Consider the following 19,603-nt stretch of genomic DNA (forward strand, 5'->3'; position numbering starts at 1 on the left):
CAATCATCCAGACCATTTACAGGGTCCCCGGGCTTTGAAATTACTAGATCTCAAATGGTGCCATAGATGAGCTTGGCTTGACATGACATATATTGAAATAGACTGTGGAGTGATTACTTAGGGATGAAAACCTCACTGCAGTCTTAGTGAACCAAAGCTAAGAGGCAAATTATTCAATTACAGTAAATTTACAGTAGCTTAATATTTGATAAAAGTGGTTCTTCTATCATCAGAGCATCTTATTGAAAACTCTTGAGCAGCAAAATAGCGCCGGAAACTCTTAAGATGTTTTAACCACTTATTAAGAAAATTCATCTAGCTTGATCTTTTATGAGCCGTTTGCCTTAAATATACTTTTTTTTTTTTGTAATTGTCAGGTACTTTGCACATGCACCATTGGCCTTGAAATTAACCCACTAATTGTTCTACTGTGAGCAGGGGCAGGCGTGGGTGGAGCACATAGCGACACCCACTGCAGAAAAGGCTGCTTTGGGTTGAAAGCGCGGCCTTGGGAAGTAGGGACTTTGTCTGTACTTTGGACTTGCAGGTGAGGTTTCAGTCCTGAGTGCTTGCCCTTCTCAGATGTGTCTAGCAAGGGGACAAATGGCTTTATGAAAAGGCAAGATGCACGTCACAAGTCACGTTCAATGAGAAGCCAGTTGTCTGCCCCAGAAAACTACAAAGCAGGACTTCTCATATTTTCATGCAAAGAGGGAGGAATTTGGTTAAAATGTAGCTTCTAATTCGGACTAGCATCTGCATTTTATTTTTTATTTATTTATTTATTTATTTTTTGAGACAGAGTTTCGCTCTTGTTACCCAGGCTGGAGTGCAATGGCGCGATCTTGGCTCACCGCAACCTCCGCCACCTGGGTTCAGGCAATTCTCCTGCCTCAGCCTCCTGAGTAGCTGGGATTACAGGCACGCGCCTCCATCATGAGGTCAAGAGATCGAGACCACCCTGGTCAACATGGTGAAACCCCGTCTCTACTAAAAATACGAAGAGTCTGCATTTTTAACAAGCTGAAGGGTGATGATGCCCCTGCCGTTGCTCTGCAGAAGGCTCTGAGAGTTGCAAGGAGAGGCAGATGCTCCCAGCCCCACCTGCATTGGGTGCACTTACAAAAATGGGGTCTCAGTTGCAGCACCTGTCCTGCAGGAAAACTGAACAAAGCAGGTGCAGTGATGGGGGGGTTTGAACCCAAAATCTATCGGTTCCTAGTTGTGATAGTTTGGGACGAGCTGTTTAATCCAACTGAGAAAATTCTATTCCATTGGACCTGAGGAAGGACACTGATACCCATCCGTCCTAACTCTGGCATGCTGGATTGAGGGGCACTTAAGGAAGTTCACCTGGCCCTCTAGCCTCCTTGGATAGGTGCATTCAAATACCAATGCCACTCTGCGGCTTGCTTTGGAGTCGTCCTCACGTAAATAAACATTCTCTCTGCCCATACTTCATCCTTGTGAAGCCACACCGGCTATTTTTCTAACTTCTAGAACGTGAGTTCGTTCGACTTCTTAATCTGGGTTTAGTTAAACTTCCCTACTGCTCAGGCACTTGTCTTCAAATATAAAAGAGGCAAAGAGAGGGGGTGGAAATGCTAATTAGGCCCTGTCACAATTCCAGCTATTGTTGTGAGAACTCACAGTATGCAAATCAGATTAAACCGACCCTAAGCTTCTCAGGGCTATAAGGGCAGGGGCGGGGGACTGGATTGACAATTGCAGGGTGAAAAGGTAAAAGCTGGTCCTCAGCCTCCTCCCAGGATTCCCGTTTTTTTCTTTTTTTTTTCATTTGCTCTGCAGTGTCTCTGAAGCCCCCAAGCTGCGAGATACCCAGGAGGTAAAGTCGAACCAGATGAGATGTGTGTGCAGTGTGTGTTAAATACAACACAGCCTGCTCCCCAATGTCGCAGCTGTATTCAGAGTAAAAGTGAGCTAATGGCTTTAAACACACACACACACACACACACACACACACACATACACACACACACACACACACAATCACTATTCAGCTCAGTATAAATGTCACAGCATCAAATACCAAATACTGAGAATTATTAGCGTAAGTGGCCTTCTATAATAAAGCTCATTATTAATAGGCCTATTAGCTCAGCATTCATTTGAACTGACAGCAACTTCTTTCTACAGCAGCTGTTTGCTCCCTTTTTACATCCAAGACCCCTTCTGACATCTCAATGTATATTAAGAGGCAGAGACTGGGGTGGGGGAAGGCAGGGTGGCATAATGAAAGGAATGTAGATTATTTTAAAAGGGAGAAGAGAGATGGGGAGTTACTATTTATCAAGCATGCATTATAAAATAATGGCAAGCATTATTGGGCATAGATCACATGCAAGCATGTTACAGGTATTATTTTATCGCAGTCCAAGAAAATACAGCACACTAGTTAAAATTAAATTACAGGTAAATCACTTTAGGAAATACAGGCATGTTCCAAATATTGTCCCAGTTGTATATTGTTTATGTGAAATTTAAATTTAACTGGGAATTCCATATCCTTAGCTGCTAAATATAGAGCAAATCCTGTTATTATCCGCATTTTACAAGTAAGGGTACTGAGTCTTAAAGGAATGCAGTCCAAGGTCAGCCTGCACGCTGGGTGAGAATTGCTGACCTTGAACCTTGTTCCCTTCAGAATTCGTTCTCTCACCAGGATTCCTACATGTGTATCAGTTATGATGCACACAGCTCAATGCATGCTTTCTCTCATTTATTCTCCCAGAGGTTCATGTAGTTGTCTTTACTGTGCCCATTTTCCAGATGGAATTGAGACTCTGAGCTGTCAAGTTTCAGGAGAGTCATCTCGGTCATTTATCCAGCATTTGCTGAGCAGGTACTCAGCACCAGGTGCTCTGCTGGACACTGGGACCATAAAACACATATAGAGGCTCAGTCCTCAAATATGATGCACACAATACATGGAATAAGGCAAGTGCACCAGTCAGGTCAGCGAACTGTCTGGTGAGACAAGGTTACCTATCACAGCTCCCAAAATATTCAAGCGGTTATGTCAGCTTCTCTTTTGCAAAAGCTTTCACCTAGTGAAGACCTTTTGAGGGGCAGACAGTGCAGATGATTTTTTTTAAAACAGTCTTAAAGAAAACCCTATATTTCTATATGCAAAAACAGTGTTTTATTTTTAGCTTAAAAGTATTGTAAAACTTCTAGGAGAATGAATCATTAGGTGAAAAACTGGACAAGTTTAATAAATGAGAATCTGCAGAGACCAGTTTAATATCACACAGAAAATGACATGAAGAGATGGTCACCTTTCATTCCTCCATCTCAGCTAAAGATCAAATGATGGAGAACAGATTATTTGACATTTATTAAATGAATGTGTGTTAAACACCTAGTATGTGCCAAGCATCACAATGGAAAATTACACACCTGCTCTAAGGGGATACACAGCTGTTGGATACCCTCTTTGACCCTCATTTTACCCATCTGCAAAATGGAAATTTTGATAATGTTTGCATCGCAGGGCAGTTGTGAATGTGAAATGAGTTAATATACTTAAGCTCCTAAAATAGGATCTGGCATATACTAAATGTTCAGTAAACTTGAGCTCTCATTATTTTTTTTGTTGGGAGCTGATAGAATCACATAGAGCTATACTAACAATGGGTATGACATTACAGCATTACAGTGTGATAAGGGATTATTTGGGGCAAACACATGGTGATGTGGGCCCAATAAAATCAATCCCGAACAAGGCCCGAGAGATAAATGAAGTCTTCATAGACTACAAGATGAGTCTTTCCCCAGAAGTCAGGAGGAAAGGGCTTCCCAGCTTAAAATAAGTTAACATTTATTGATTGATGCATTGGTGTAGGCACTATTTGCACATACAGGTGAAGAAACAGGCTGTGGCTTGCAGATCTGGGATAAGGACCCATTGGTGTGGTTCTTGTTCCTGGTAAGTCTCTCTGGAGTACAATGGCAGGTGATCTGGGGCAGTTGGCACCCAGTGAGAGTGGAAGGAACATGGAGGCTGAATGTGTGGAAGAGGCCACACCAGGGGCAGCCTCAAAACTCATGGAAGCTGCTGACTTTGTCCTGTGAGTGAGGGAGGACCACTGACTAATAGGCAACAGAGGGACACAGGAATAACTTGGTCAGAGTTGAGTTGTAAAAAAAAAAAAAAATGGCTCTACTGGATATGACAAAAATGATTTGGGGAAAGAGAGACAGATTAGCACCACTTTCACTCATTCTCCTTTCCCCCAGCCTCATAAATAAGCACACACACACACACACACACACACACACACACACACACGGAGAGAGAGAGAGAGAGAGAGAGAGAGAGAGAGAGAGAGAGGGAGAGAGAGAGAGAGGGAGGGAGAGAGAGAGAAACAGAGAGAAAATGGAGGAATAGTTTTCAAGTTGTTTTGTTTGTGTAGCTATAAACTCCAAAGTAGTTTTGGCAAATGCGTCTAAATTACATATATAATAGCTTTTTATTTTTCAACAAAGAGATCCTTCCTGAAGGAGGCTAAAGTATTCCTTGTAGCCCAAAGTTGATCACTCCTTGTAACTGAAACCACTCAAGATAGTGTAACATGGCTCTCCACTTGCATGATACCTTTAATGAGCTGTTGAAAGACATACAGGAAATGGACTGTGCTTAGTCAATCCCAGTACTGTGTTTGCGTGTAACTGATGGTTGGTAATTTAACAAATGAAATGGATGGATGGATAGAAGGATGGATGGATAGAAGAACGGATGGATGGATGAATTAGTGGGTGAATAAATGAATGGATGAGTGAGTGGATGGTGAGTGGGTGGATGAATTAGTGGATGGATAGATGAATAGATGGATGGATGGATGAGTGGTTGGTGGGTGGATGGATAGGTGGATGGATGGAAACATGCATAGACAATAACATGAATTATTAGGCAAACAGAAAAGTCAAAAGATCAATGGATGAGATGCTAGTTTAATGGATAATAACTGACGATTGAGTGAACATAAGGTTTACAACTTACTGTTTCTGGAGTCTTCATCTTCTCAGTGGATATCCTTGGTGAAAAACAAAGCTATTACATATGTAATTTAGAGGTAGAAAGTCGTGAACTTCAGCAACTTAATAAAAATACATGACTTCTAGAAATTCAATCACTTTTAGAAGATAAAGAAATCATTCAGAAATGTGTCTTCTTTTGAACAATAAACCCACAAATACTGTGTTGACAAAAATTAGATGTATTTCCCAAAACTTTGGGGTTTATAGCTGCACAAACAAGACAACTTGTTACCATCATGAAATGAGTGAACAAATGGCCAATGCTTAGTAGAAATTTATTGATGGCTAAATATCAATAAATTTAGGAATGGAGCTATAATATCTAAGATATTCACTAGGTTAATGAACACTAGTTGCTATAACAGGTAAGTCTTGAAATCTCAGTGGCTTACCACCACTGTAGTTTGTCTGTTTTCACACTGCTATGAAGAACTTCCTGAGACTGTGTAATTTATAAATAAAAGAGGTTTAATGTACAGATAATTCTGCAGATCTGGGGAGGCCTTAGGAAACTTACAAGCAGGGTGGAAGGGGAGGCAGTCATGTCTTCCGTGGCAGCAGGTAAGAGACAGCAAAGGAGAAACTTCCAAACACTTATAAAACCACCAGTTCTCTTGAGAACTCACTACTATAATGAGAACAGCATGGAAAAAATCACCCCCACGATCCAATCACCTCCCTCCTTTGACATGTGGGAATTACAGGTCCCTCCCATGACACATACGAATTACAATTTGAGATGGGATTTGTGTGGGGACACAGACCCAAACCATATCAACTGCCAAAGGTTTTTCTTCTTACATTACAAGTTCAACACCAATTATAGGAGATTGTGAATGCATGGATAGTTCCACACAGTAACTCAGGTATCCACGCTGGTAAGTTCATCATGGTACAGCTAATTCATTTGAAACATAGGGCTGCGTGGTCACTGAGGTAATGGAAGATAAAAAGTGGTGAAAGCAGCCCTTAGCCTGACAGGGTTCACGTCACCTCCTCTCCAGTCAACTGAGCAGAACTTGGCACATGGTTGGTGTCATGTTCACATCCACCTTAATGCTGCTCATCTTGCCATGCTCTGCTCTGCCATGGGAGATGACTGCCCACATACAGGGTCAGCAGGGAGTGCCTGAGAGTGCAGACCTCTGAGAGCAGCCCTCAGCCAACAGTGAAAGATGAAGCAGCAGATAACACCCCAGTCTCCTTATTCCATCAGGGTGATTCTGAGGCTCCTTTTATACTAATTTCTAGAGTTCCAGTGCAGTAAGCTCCAGCTGACACAGTGGAAGTCGGCTTGATACCATACTGGTTCTTGCCCTTGGGTTCTCCATCTGGGGAAACCCATACCATGAAACCATCCAACCCTAAATGAATTGCATAGGAATTGAAGAGGAGCACATGGAACATTTGGAATCCACTGGCTTTGCCACACCCAGCCTGTCCAGTGAAATAACAGCACCCAAACTCACAGCACAAGGAGAGGTTTCTGCCTGTTCACAAGATATTCTTAAGTACCCAGAAATGGAGAAAAATTGGAAAACTCGTGGTCCCCATGAATTGATTCTTAGTGTTGTATGTCTGAGCCAGCCACATAATGAGGCTTTGTAATCACATCCGCCCTCCTTACACTGATGCTAAGCTTTGATTAATGAAGCGATGCCCATTGTATGAGTAGGAAAAAGGACTCGGGCCTAGTCACTTCCACTCAATTGCACATAGTTAGTGTGATACTTGATATAACATTCCAACAATTCTCTATTCAGAGTCCAGTCTTTTTTTTTTTTTTCTTTTTTTTTCTTGTCTCTTCATATGACAACGAAGTCGAAAGTTATTCATCTTGGTATTAGGCCCTTAATTCCTATCTATGCATAAAAGAGCAGGAATAGCTACCCCGCTCAGGGACTTAAGCTGTTACTTAACCTTGAATCTTTTTGGCTCTTGATTTAAAGCCTTTCAAACCCTTTTTTTAAGAGAAAAAAGACATTTATCATTCTAACAATAATATCTTCACAGTCTTTTCTCCCCTGAAGGATGAGGCGTAGAATATGTATATGGGCCAGATTAACCAAAAAAATAACTATGCATCATTCATTCATCCATTTATTTATTGCTCATACATTCATTGAGCATCTACCATGGGCTAGATGTTGTGATGGCTCATGGTGGTTCTCTCATCCATGAGAATTGTGCAGCCTTGTAAACACAATACAAAATGCACACATATAGCAGATCCGAAATAAAGAGGGATACATTACCTAAAAAGAATATAGTTCAGAGTTTGGAGGAAGAAAAGATGGCAGCTCACTGGGTATGCAAGTGTGTATGGAATCCAACAGATATTTATTTATTCATTCATTTAGAATAAGGGTGATCATCTGCCATGTGCTGGGAATCTGCTAGCTCTAGGGAAAGTGTGGATGGATACAAGGGACCCAGTTACCGCTTTCCTGTGATGTCTACAGTTTCCTGGAAGGGAAGGTAGGTAGTATTTGAAAATGTTAAAATAAATGAGTTGTTAGAGGTATGAGGAGATAAAAACTTTTTAGACCAAGGGAATAATGCAGGCATAAAGCCACAAAGTAGATATGGGCAAAATAGTGAAAACAAAGAAGTCCATTCCATTGAGTAGAAAGGACTGGGGTTACACATGAAAGGACACCAGGCTGAAATCAGGGCTCTTGGTCAGATCTGGGAGGAACTGGCTGCCCATCCAAAGAGAATCTGAGATCATTTCAGCAAAAAAGGCATGGGATTGACTGATCCAGCAGAGAAAGACAGGTGAGCCATTAACGCAGAGAGGAAGCAGTTCCAACAACAGAAGTGAAAACACCAGGACCTGAACCAGGGCAGTGGCAGACTGGTGAGTGACGTGGGAAGGACCTGAGAGGTATGATGGCAGCAGGGCCTGTGAGAATTGTGACTGCCAGGATGCAGCTGCATAAGTTCACAGAGAAAAGTGGGACAGAGGTTGGGTGCTCACTGATATCAGTTCCCCTTCATCCTGGGCACAAAGATGGACATTTTTTCCAGCATCCCCGAGAGATGAATGTGGCCATGTGACTGAGTCCTGATCAATACAAGAGGAGCAGAAGTTTCCTACAACACTTCCTTACCCAGCCCATAAAAAAGACTTTCACGTGCCAGGAGCGTGGGCAGAACAGGCACAGAGAGGAGAGTGGAGCCAGTCAGAAGGGGACAGCACTCCTGGGCACCTGCCGAGGGCAAGGGTCAGCAGACATGTTCTGTGAAGAATTAGAAAGTACACTTTCTAGGCTTTGAGGTCATATGGGATCTCTGTTGCAGCTACTCACCTCTGCCATGGTAGTGCAAAAGCAGCCGTAGACAAAGTGTGAATGAATGGTGCGGTTGTGTTCCAAATTAAACTTTCTTTGGGAAAACAGGTGACAGGCTGGATGGGGCATATGAGTTTTAGGGTGGTCAACTCCTGGCCTCCAGCAAACAGCGACCACCTGCTGACATCCCTGGACTGTGAGAAACCAGGGCATGAGGTCCACTTGGGCTGGTTAAACTCCTGAGCCTCGGGGTAGTTTGCTGTGATTGCTAACTTTGACTTATATAAGAGAAGAGAAAAAAGGCCATGAGACTGTCCTACATTCCTCAGTGAAAAAGTGACACCCATGGGATTTAAGATAAGAAATTCCATCACAAGCTTTAAACAATCCCTTGAAAGTGAGTGTGACTGGGAACGTACTGGGACAGAGCACTAATATGCCTAGAAAATCCTGGACGACACAGTCTACGAATACCCAAGGACCCAGAATTTCATTGCTTAAAAGTGCAGCGAATTGATGGCGAAGGGCCCCTTTTCGTGGCACGGTAAGATAATTGGAGTTTAGACACTTTCGTTTACTGATGGAAAATTTTGCTGTCTGCATTCCAGAATTCAAAAGAAAGAAGGGGTAAAAGAAGCCTTGGATGTGAGCCAGATAGAGGAGAACTGAAGAAGTCTGTCAGCAAGCCCTCAGGTAACAATATCGTAATTTAAAAATCTTTCTAACAGTGGGGGAGTAATTAACGATGCAGCTTCTCCTTTTCCTGTTTCTATTTCGGCCAGGCAGAATTCTCCGTGTGTGTGTGTCTCGCACACACATGCGGGTGCACACATGGAATTGTCAGGGGCAGGAGAAGGGAAGAGCGTGTAGCAATAAGTTTTAAAAAGTGGATTTATTCATTTGAAAGTCATCATTAAACATGGGCCACATATTTGCCTCTGTTGCGACTTGCAGGTTCCTTGAGGTGTTTTAATCAGTCTGCAGACTCCGAGACAAGTTGATAGACCACCCTGAGCAATCCACAGCGGTATTCTTGCAGGACGGATTTAAAAACCTTTCTGATTTATTTGGGTTTGAAAGGAGAGAAGACAAAAGTATCATTCTGGCTGGCAACCACGTTGATTTCTCTTAGAGAGACTTCTCCTCATGCCTTAGTGACAGGGAGATTTCAAGACCCCCAGATGCCCAGTGGCAAACATTCCATTACAAGGTCACCCAAGACGGCTTTCTTTCACTGAATTTCTGTCTGAGGTATACAAAGATCTGTAATTCATACACTCACACATTTATACAGTGGATCTAAAATGATTTTAGAATTGATCTGGCAAAGATACGTGAGTGTGGTAAGAGCAAGAGACTGATTCTCAGGTCACTTGAGCCAAAATGCAGTTGTATGGGTATACAGCTGTGTGACTACTGACCTATCACCGCCATTTCCTGAGCCTCAGCTTCTTCTTCTTTTTTTTTTTTTTTTTTTCCGAGACAGAGTCTCACTTTATCACCCAAGCTGGAGTGCAATGGCACGATCTCAGCTAACTGCAAACTTCGCCTCCCAGGTTCAAGCGATTCTCTTGCCTCAGCCTCCTGAATAGCTGGGATTACAGGTGCGTGCTACTGCGCCCAGCTAATTTTTGTATTTTTATTAGAGATGGGGTTTCAACATCTTGGCCAGGCTGGTCTCAAACTCCTCACCTTGTGATCCACCTGCCTCAGCCTCCCAAAGTGTTGAGATTACAGGCATGAGCCACTGCACCCAGCCAAGCCTCAACTTTTTCCCTGCAGAAGTAGGCATTGAAGACTGGCTCAGATTTCTGTTTTTTCAGAACATGTTCCAAAGGATGTTAGTAGCAATACTGTGGTAAAAGAGTTCGATGATTAATTCTATCAGGAGTTGTGTCCAGTACCACCAAAAAAGGCCAGAAGTGACAGTAGTTTAAGCAAGATAGAAGTTCTCCTTTTTTTTTCAAATAAAAGAAGTCGTGACCAGGCACAGTGGCTCATGCCTATAATCCCAACACTTCGGGAGGCCAAGGCAGGAGGATTTCTTATAGCCAAAGTTTTAGACTGGTCTTGTCAACATAGTGAGACTCCATCTCTACAACAACAACAAAAAATTAAAACAATTAGCTAACTGTGGTGATATGTGCCTATAGTCTTAGCTACTGAGGAGGCTGAGGTGGAAGGATTACTTGAGTCCAAGAGTTCGAAGCTACAGTAAGCAATGATTGTGCCACTTCTCTCCAGCGTGAGCAACAGGGTAAGACCCTGATACGGTTTGGCTCCAAGTCCCCACCCAAATCTCATCTTGTAGCTCCATAATTCCCACACGTTGTGAAAGGGACCTGGTGGGAGATGATTGAATCATGGGATGGGTCTTTCCCATGCTGTTCTCATGTTAATGAATGGGTCTCATGAGATCTGATGGTTTTTTACAAAGGAGTTCCCCTGAACAAGCTCTTATTTTTCTTGTCTGCTGCCCTCCATGTAAGACATGGCTTGCTCCTTCCATCATGATTGTGAGGCCTCTCAAGCCACTTGAAACTGTAATTCCAATGAAACCTCTTTCTTTTGTAAACTGCCCAGTCTCAGGTATGTCTTTATCAGCAGCATGAATACAGACTAATGTAGACCCCATCTCTAAACAAAGAGATACACGAGTAGAGAGGTTAGCAGTCTTTGGCTGCCATACCAATGAACCCGGATCCTCTGTCTTTCATCTCCCCGTCCTTAGTAATGACTTTCTTCTGTGAAATACTTTGTACTTCAAGATGGTTGCTAGAGCTGCAGCCATCACACCCACATTCCTAGAAGCAAAAAAATCCAAGAAGCGTAAAGCATGGTGGACAAAAAGAAACTTCTAGATAAAAAGCTCTTTTAAAATATCTTTCCTGGTGCTCCTTAGGATACTTTTATTTTAATCTCATGGATCAGAATATAGTCATATAAACATATCCAGCTGTAAGAGGTAGTGAAAAATGTAACATTTTAGCCAGAAGTATTGCCAACGTGAACAAAATCAGAGTTCTATTACCAAGAACTCTGAAGAGAATGGTTACTTACTGGTAACTAGTAATTCCTGCCAAATTGGCCAAAGAAGACTGTAACATACCGGGTTACAGTTGAGTAGATTTTCCTACTGTATTTTTCAGAGTTCTTTAAGTGCAAATGTGCATTGTAACAGTTCCAGTATGGGTTGTATGTCTCTTAATTATTCAATTATAGACTCCCATTATTTCGGAGCATCGTGTGAAATGTACAGTGTGAGAAGTAATTGTGAGGGTAGCTGCAAGCAAAGATTTCAAGTTTTCCTTTTGTTATTGACAGGTATTATATTACCTAGATCAGGGTCCCTTCTTCCTCACCAGATCCCCCAAGTGGGGAGAAAAGATTTTCTTTATTCTTTCCCTCCTGACAGCCCTCTGAATATTCCTGATAATCCTAGGACTGACTCCAAAGTGCCCTGTGGGCATTTCATTGCCCTCCCTGGACTGAAGGGACACAGGAATACCTACCTCCTCTCTGTCGTTGTCATATGTAGTCACTCATCGATGTATATTCACCAGGATGAGATCATGATGAAGTTAGGCAGCAAAGTCTTGATTTGATTCACATCAAGTTAGGATGTATTTGGTAGAGACCAGAATGAAGTGTTTTCCATTTTAGGAAAAGCCCTTTATGCAGAAAAATGTAGTGATCATGTCATTGTGATTTAAAGGGGCAGTTGTGAATTAAAAGCATGGCAAATAAAAACAAAAATTACTCTTCTCTGTGTTCCCTTCATGCAAGGCCCTACCTTGGTTCCATTAGCAACACGATGACCTGTGATGATGTCAACATACAGTTCTAAGTTTCAAAGCTTTTCAAGGGCATCACTGATGCATGCATACACATTTATTGAGTCCTTACAACTTGTGAAGCCCTTTGTGTTTGTCCTTTACAACCTCATGGGTCAAGCAGTAGAGAAGAATCCTAAACAATTAAGTCAGAAAAGAGTTCTCGAGGTCTTCATAGAGCTGCAGGTGGCTGATGGAGAGAGGAACTCTAGCATAAGACATGCCCACAACTAAGTCGCAGCTAGTTGGCATTTCCTAGACCTTGAGCAAGTTATTTCACAGCTTTGCCTTAGTTTCCTCATCTGTAAAATAGAATAAATGAGAGATTTTATCTCATAGGATAGAATTAGCTATTAAACAAAATAATGCACATAGCATTTTACCTGACATGTGAACGTCCAGCAATGACATTGTTGTTGTTAATGTTATTCATTCTTATTATTTTCATGGCAATATGGCGATGGGGATACACGAAGGAGAGAAGGATGGCTCAATCTTGGAGAAGGGTGACTGGGTTACCACTTTACATGGAAAAAACTTTAAATGAGGTCAGGAGTTTGAAACCAGCCTGACCAACATGGTGAAACCCCGTCTCTACTAAAAATGCAAAAATTAGCCAGGTGTGGTGGCGTGCGCCTGTAATCCCAACTAACTACTACTCAGGACACTGAGGTAGGAGAATTGCTTGAACCTGGGAGGCAGAGGTTGCAGTAAGTGGAGATCACACTCCAGCCTGGGTGACAGAGTGAGACTTCATCTAAAAAAAAAAAAAAAGTTCCAGAAGATGAAGATATTTCAGTGATCATCTAGACCAGCCTGTCAAACAAAACATCAGACTTAGTTTATAGTCTGGTCCATGCTGGTTTTCAAATCTGCTGTTTACAGTAAGCTTCAGCCAGTTCCAACCAGCAGACATATTGCTTTAGCCAATCAAATTCGAGTGATTCTCTTTCACTTGATGACCTGCCCAGTTTCTGCGGGATTTTTTTTTTTTTAACCTGGCATATTTTTGTGTTTACATGCCCGGCCCTCTTTTAGGGGAAGATGTTGCTAAGAAGAGAGACAGTGGTGACCTACTGAAGGAGTAAGGCCTGGGCCAAAAAATCCACTGTCAGGTCAGAAGCCAAGAAGGCAGAGAACGGGACTGAGCATGTAAGGTGAGTGGACCAGGGCAAGGTGTGGAGAACCAGCCTCCACCTGCATGGTGCTCACTCCACAGAGCCATTCACAGCTCATCAAGGCCATTCTCAACCACCGGACCACTCTGGACAAGTGACTTCCTCCCTCCAGGGCCTCTAGTTTTGTCACGATGAAAGGAAGATGTGGGTAATTGACATCACGATGGTCACTTTCCGAAGTCTGGTTTCAATCGCACAGCTCCCTAGAGGCAAGGCAGAAAGATTTTGTTAGAGGAAAGAGTATGTCTTCATCTACCGACCCACATATGCTATCCAGAAGCTTCTGAGGTTCTTGGAATTTCTTGCAAGAAGTCCCACTATCTGAAGAATAATTCACAACACCACAGTTTCTTTTAATAAGCAGTTACATCATCCTTCTAGAGACTACCACCCACAGCCTCACCACAGATGGGTTGTTCTTAAAAATGAAGTCTTTGGATGTCGAGGTCACCCAGGCCGCATGGGAGCCTTGGGTCCAGGCCTCCCACCTCACAGCCCCCTCGCTTCTGCCCACAGAGCAAACCAGCAGGGCAAGAGAAGCTTTTTGCTTTTCAAGGAGATGGTTCCCTACTCCTCAGCTGCGTTTCTGTGTTCACTGCACTGGGTTTAGCAACGCCTGTTCACGAAGTGCAAAGAAAATTAAAGTGAGGTGTTTGTGATAAATCTGATAGTTTCCATTTCCATTTTTAATGTTTCTTGAGGATATGTAACTGATTTGCCACACCTCCTGTGCCCTGTTTTGTTCCAGTTCTATAATGAGAGTATTAATTGGTACCACTTTTCCACGAGGTCTGGAAATGCTGATGGGAAAGAGGAGGCATCCAGAGTGAACATAAGCTGTAAAGTCTTCACTTACCAGAGCTACGGAAGATATGGAGTTGCACATTGGAAAGCATTCTTTTCAAGGCAGCCTGTTCAAAGGTCTTGGAAGCAAATGTCATCTGGGTGGCATCTTCATGTGCTGGAGTCACTATGGTGGCTGCAAAAGAGTTCCTGGCATTGGCTAAATTCCTAGCACCACATTTGAGAGCCATGCAATTTATCCAGTTTATCTTAAAGTCTAAATCTGCAATTTGAGGATTGTCATAATTTGTATGAGATTGCTATGAAGATTAAATGACATAGCAGAAGCCAGTCATAATAAGGACCCCAAAACCATTTGCATCTTTCTTCTTTTTCTCCTATTGGCACAAGGAGTTCACTTATTAAGGTATTTTTCCAAAATGTAATGCTTTTATTTGTTTGAAGCCTTGAAAACCTCTAGCAGTATGTGGACTGATTTTTCAAAAATTAACCGATCTATATCAAATACACGTTAAGTTTATAAAACGATACTAAGCACTATGGGAAACAAAGTTGGCCCCTTATTCTAAAGGCACTTAGTTGGAATGGCAAAACAGAAATGCATGCATTATTGAGTGACTGTGAAAATCTGAAGGGAGGTATTAAGAGGGGTGCTGTTTGGTCACTTGGGAGTGATGGGTCAACAGCAGAATGAGTGGTATGTCTGTGAGCTCCTCCGGGCCTTCACTTCTTTCTTTACCTCTGCAGCCCCCAGGCTTATAGTCTATGATACACAGTGGGACATCAGCAAATGTGTCTCTGGTGGATGGATGAGTAGGTGGATAGATGAATGAATAAATGAATGAATGAATGAATGAAGTTTGGTTTCTTTTTGTGACCAGCAGCAGACTCACAGATTCTGGGTCAGCAATAGGAACGATGCAGAGTAGAGATATTATAGTTGTCTCTACTCCAAGATATCTGAAGTCATAACTGGAAGACCTGAGTTAGGGCTGGCTCAAGGGCTGGAGCTGCCTAGAAACTCATTCATTCACATGTCCAGTGTTTGAGACTGCCTGTAGGCTGTCAACAATGGGAACACCTATGTGTTCCTCCCAGTGGCCTCACAACATGGATGACATCTCAAGGAAGAGGGCTAGCCAAGGGCTGCATGGCCTTTGCTCACCTGGCTTCAGAGTCCACACAGTGTCTCTTCCACCTGTTGGTTAAGGCAGCAATCACAAAAGCTTCTCACGTTCAAGGGGAAGAACACAGAGACTCTGCCGCTGGATGGAAAGAGACAAAGCTTTGAAAGAGAAATATTGTGACCATTTAAAAAAAAAAATCCTCCACAAATATGACAAATGTGAATGAATGCTTCTGAGTTCAGATTCGCCCAAGTTGGTACTGACGTGGGGTAACTGGAACATATTTTTTGGGAGATTTGGAGCAGGGAAGCCTGGAGAATAGAGTTGGAGGAAGGTGTTGGAAATGTACTAGCATTTCAAAATCAGGAGTGAAGGGCTCCTTGGTTACTTATGATATAAAGGAAGGACTTGAAGGAGCACACAGCCAAAGAAGCATCACTGGTTTGACTGGAGAAGTGGAATCCTGCGAGAGAAATACGGAGAAAGAGAAGCCTGGGGGGAGCCGAGTAGCTGGTGGCCACAGGCCTTGGGTGTTCAGTCCAAAGTTCACCTTCCCCACTTCCCACTTCCTACTTCCATGCCTTGGAGATGATGGGAGGCACATGGACCCTGTTTCAGGCCAACATATAGTGACTCAGCAAAATGCACTGAAGAGGATGGGAGAAAAGGAACCGGGGTTGATTCTTATGATTTGGGGGGATAAGGGAGAACCTATGGGAAAGAAAATTACTCCACTGCTTTCATTTGAAGCAATACTGAAATTGTCTTTCTTGAAGGAAACAGAAAAGGAAATATATATATATATATATATATATATATATATATATATATATACACACACACACACATTTCCATTTTTTTGAACGTTGAAGGCCAGCACGAGATGGAAAGCATTCTCTGAGAAGAACACGTGAGGTCACTGTGTTCCCCAAGCAGGCTGACACGGGAGGAACTTTTTATTTTTCCCTCCGATGTTAATTGAATGTGCAGATAGAGAGGTACTAAAGAGATGACATTAAAATGAAATGCGTCCCCCAGGCCCCTACTTCATCTGCACTCTCACCCACTGCCCTCAAGCCTGGCAGAATAACTTTTTCTGGCCAAGAAAGCCATCTTCAGTTATTATTTCTCTTTGTCTCTTCTCATATCTCCTAATGGAAACGTTCCAGTAGCTGCTGGCTAGAAAATTAGCCATATGAACTCTGATTCTCCCTCTCTCTCTCATGTTCTTTCTTTCCATGTCTCTCTTCTCTTCAGATTAGTGAGAAAATTCAGCATTGAATCTCTTTCAAACCCTTCTCTCTGCGCAGCCTGTTAACACATGGAAAGGGCTAAGATTAAACCTTAATTTAACTCTGTCTCTCACCCAAACGTCACCAGACTCCTGGCCCAGTTTAACTTTCAATCATTTTCAAAAAAGCCTGGAGAAGTGTGGCTCCACACTGCCTGTGTCTCCTCCGTGACCTTCTTCGCCTGGTCAGACGCCTCGTGATGAAATCCAAGATGGCATTAGGGAGGAGAAGGAGGGTGAGAAGAGATGAATATTTATTGAGTTCTGGCATATGCCAGGCACTTTAAATGCATTATCTCCTTGGATGGAACAGCCCCAAGGAATGAATATGTGTTTCTCTATTTTTTTCATGGAGAGAAACTGAGGCTCATAGAGTATATCTCTCTTGTCCAAGTTCACACCAAGAGTAAGGGTAGGGTCATAATTTTCTAGCACTGATGCCAGTGTTCTAACTGTCCATGAGGCTGGATTGGCCACAGGAGTGCTCAGTGACCGACACAAACCCAGGGATCAGAAGCCATCACAGGGACTCTTCCAGTATATGCTGCCATCCTCCATTTCCAGATAGAACACTGAAGCTCAAAGAGATTTAATCACTTTTTCATCCTTCACACATTTAGAAAGTAGAGGAGTTGAGATGGGAACTAGGCTCTGCTATAGCTCAAAGCTCATGCTGTTCAAACTGGAATTATAATTTTGAATATTTGCACCACAGCTAAACCACCTAAAACCAACTTATTTCACTTTATGCCTCCTGGAATACCTAATATTTTTTCCATTCAAAATCAAATTAATGGAAAGATGAGCGGCAAAATGCTTTCTAAAAAACAGTATGATAGAATAGAGTCAGTTATGTTTTTTTTGTTTTGAATAATTATGAATAGTAATATTAACTCTAACACAATCAGGCAAGTAGGCATGAATAGGAGCCTAGACCAGCAATGCCCCTGGAATGATGGATCCAGTTCTTAGTAGAAAAGATGTGGTACCCAAAAGGTGGGGAGACAAGTAGCAGGTCAAGCAAGAGGGTGCAATCCATCATTGATGAACCCCAGAGAATCCAAGGGCTAAAACTCAGGGTGGTGCTTATGTCATCCACAAATGCAGGAGAGGAGGTAAGAATTCAACATTAGTTAAGCTCATCATGTCAGCAAGCCAACAGATACTCTCCAGGTTATATGAATGAAGGTGGGTTTATCACAGTGTTGTCCAATTGTAATAGCCATATATATATATATACATATATATATACATATATATATATTTATAAAATTTGTGTATGTATGTTAATAATTTTTCATTCAAGAATCGTTGAATGAATAGAGACACTCCTTCACCCAAAAAACTATTACACAGCCATTATAAAATGTTGCAAAAATTTGCTGACAAAGAATGACTTTCAGCTCTACTCCCCTCACTTCCCAAAATGAGAGGGTGAAAAATTGTCCTCCCTCTGGATAAATTTACCCATATAAAATATATAGAATGTACCCGGAGGAAATAGTGCCGAAATATTCATAGCACATGACTCTACACACAAAAAATGAGGATTTGTTTCTTGTTAGTTATGCTTTGTTTTTATTTTTTTTCATAACAAGTGTCTATTTTTTAATAAAATGACAGTCCAGCCAAGAGTCCAAGGCAGAAGAGTCTGGGGCAGAACTGGCTATGATCCAAGGCCAGGGGCTCCAGCTATGTGCTGTTGGTAAATTTCAACACACAGGGGCTGTCCAGAATGACAGCCAGGAGGGAGAGACCAACATGGATGGATGCCCTCTCTGTTCCAGGAACATGCCTTGTTATCTCACTCCATCTTCTCAATGCCTTGCTTAAGTACATATACTTATCCCCACTGTTTAGATATGAACTTGGAAGTTAATAAAGATTAAATAACACATCCAGACTCAGCCAGCTCGAATAATAACAGTAGGTAACATTTATTGAACACTCATGTGCCACAAAAAATGCTAAGGTCATTCCATACATGCATCAGTTTAGTCCTTGCTACAGACCCATCTGGTAGGTGCCATGCTTTCCTCAATGCTACAAACGGGGAGCATGAGGTGCACTTGACTCAGCATCCCACAGGTCATAACAGTGAAGTCAGTATTGGGTAGTGGACCCCAGAGAGCACCATAAATGACTTCAGGACACAGCAAGCAAATTCTGTAGCCAGTAAGATCAACATCCCAACTCAGAGTGAAGCCAAAAGATGTTCCTCCTTCCAGTATAGTTCCTCTGGTTATACAAATGTCAAAAAATGAAACAGCTGCAAATCGATGAATGACCCTGATATTTCATTACAGCTTGATCACCAATGCATTCATACCCAAGTTCATCCTGTCTAGGATTCTATTTAATTTTCTACATGGTGGAGAGAGGATGTGATTTGAAAACCTTTGAAGTCCCTTCCAAGTCCAACCTTATTAGGAAACACATCTCTGCTCTGGAGTCTTTGCTGGCTTCCTTTAACCTTTATGTCTTAGAATGCTTAATAAAAAAAGTGTATGTGTGTGTGTGTGTGTATGTATACATACACATAAATATACATGTACATGTAAAAATATACATGTATATATACACACACATAAATATACATACACACATACATAAATATATAAAAAGTGTGTGTGTGTATATATACACATAAATATACATATACACATACATAAATATACAAAAAGTGTGTGTGTGTGTATACACACACATAAATATACATACACACATACATAAATATACATTTATAAAAATACATATATTTATCCCCATTGTATACATATTTACATGTATGTATATATGTTAAGAATCTTCCATTCAAGAATCATTGAGTAAATACACTCCTCTCCAAAGAACTATTATATTACTATAAATATTACAAAAATTTGTTGAGAAAGAAAAATGACTTTCAATCTGCCATGCATCACCACTTCATGGCAATGGCTTGCTCAGTATATGTATATATTTACATATATAATATACGTATATAAATAGATATATATTATAAATACATATATAT

At 41.8% G+C, this 19,603-nt stretch overlaps 2 long non-coding RNA genes across 4 annotated transcripts in view; both read right to left on the bottom strand.

The window, feature by feature from the left end:
- Nucleotides 1-12,153: 12,153 nt before the first annotated feature.
- On the bottom strand, nt 12,154-14,337 carry LOC141582670 (uncharacterized). Its single transcript, XR_012515553.1, has 3 exons — nt 14,222-14,337; nt 12,571-13,568; nt 12,154-12,489 (listed from the first exon to the last, which is right to left on the bottom strand). It is a non-coding gene; the product is annotated as an uncharacterized LOC141582670 (long non-coding RNA).
- A 1,003-nt stretch (nt 14,338-15,340) lies between these two features.
- LOC141583593 (uncharacterized) overlaps nt 15,341-19,603 on the bottom strand; it is a 100,064-nt gene continuing 95,801 nt past the window's right edge. For all 3 annotated transcript variants that reach the window (XR_012516256.1, XR_012516255.1, XR_012516254.1), the window contains exon 8: nt 15,341-15,434. This is a non-coding gene — a long non-coding RNA (uncharacterized LOC141583593). The remainder of the gene's footprint in view (nt 15,435-19,603) is intronic.

This window comes from Saimiri boliviensis, chromosome 2 (genome assembly GCF_048565385.1).
Source record: "Saimiri boliviensis isolate mSaiBol1 chromosome 2, mSaiBol1.pri, whole genome shotgun sequence".
Lineage (NCBI taxonomy): Eukaryota > Metazoa > Chordata > Mammalia > Primates > Cebidae > Saimiri > Saimiri boliviensis.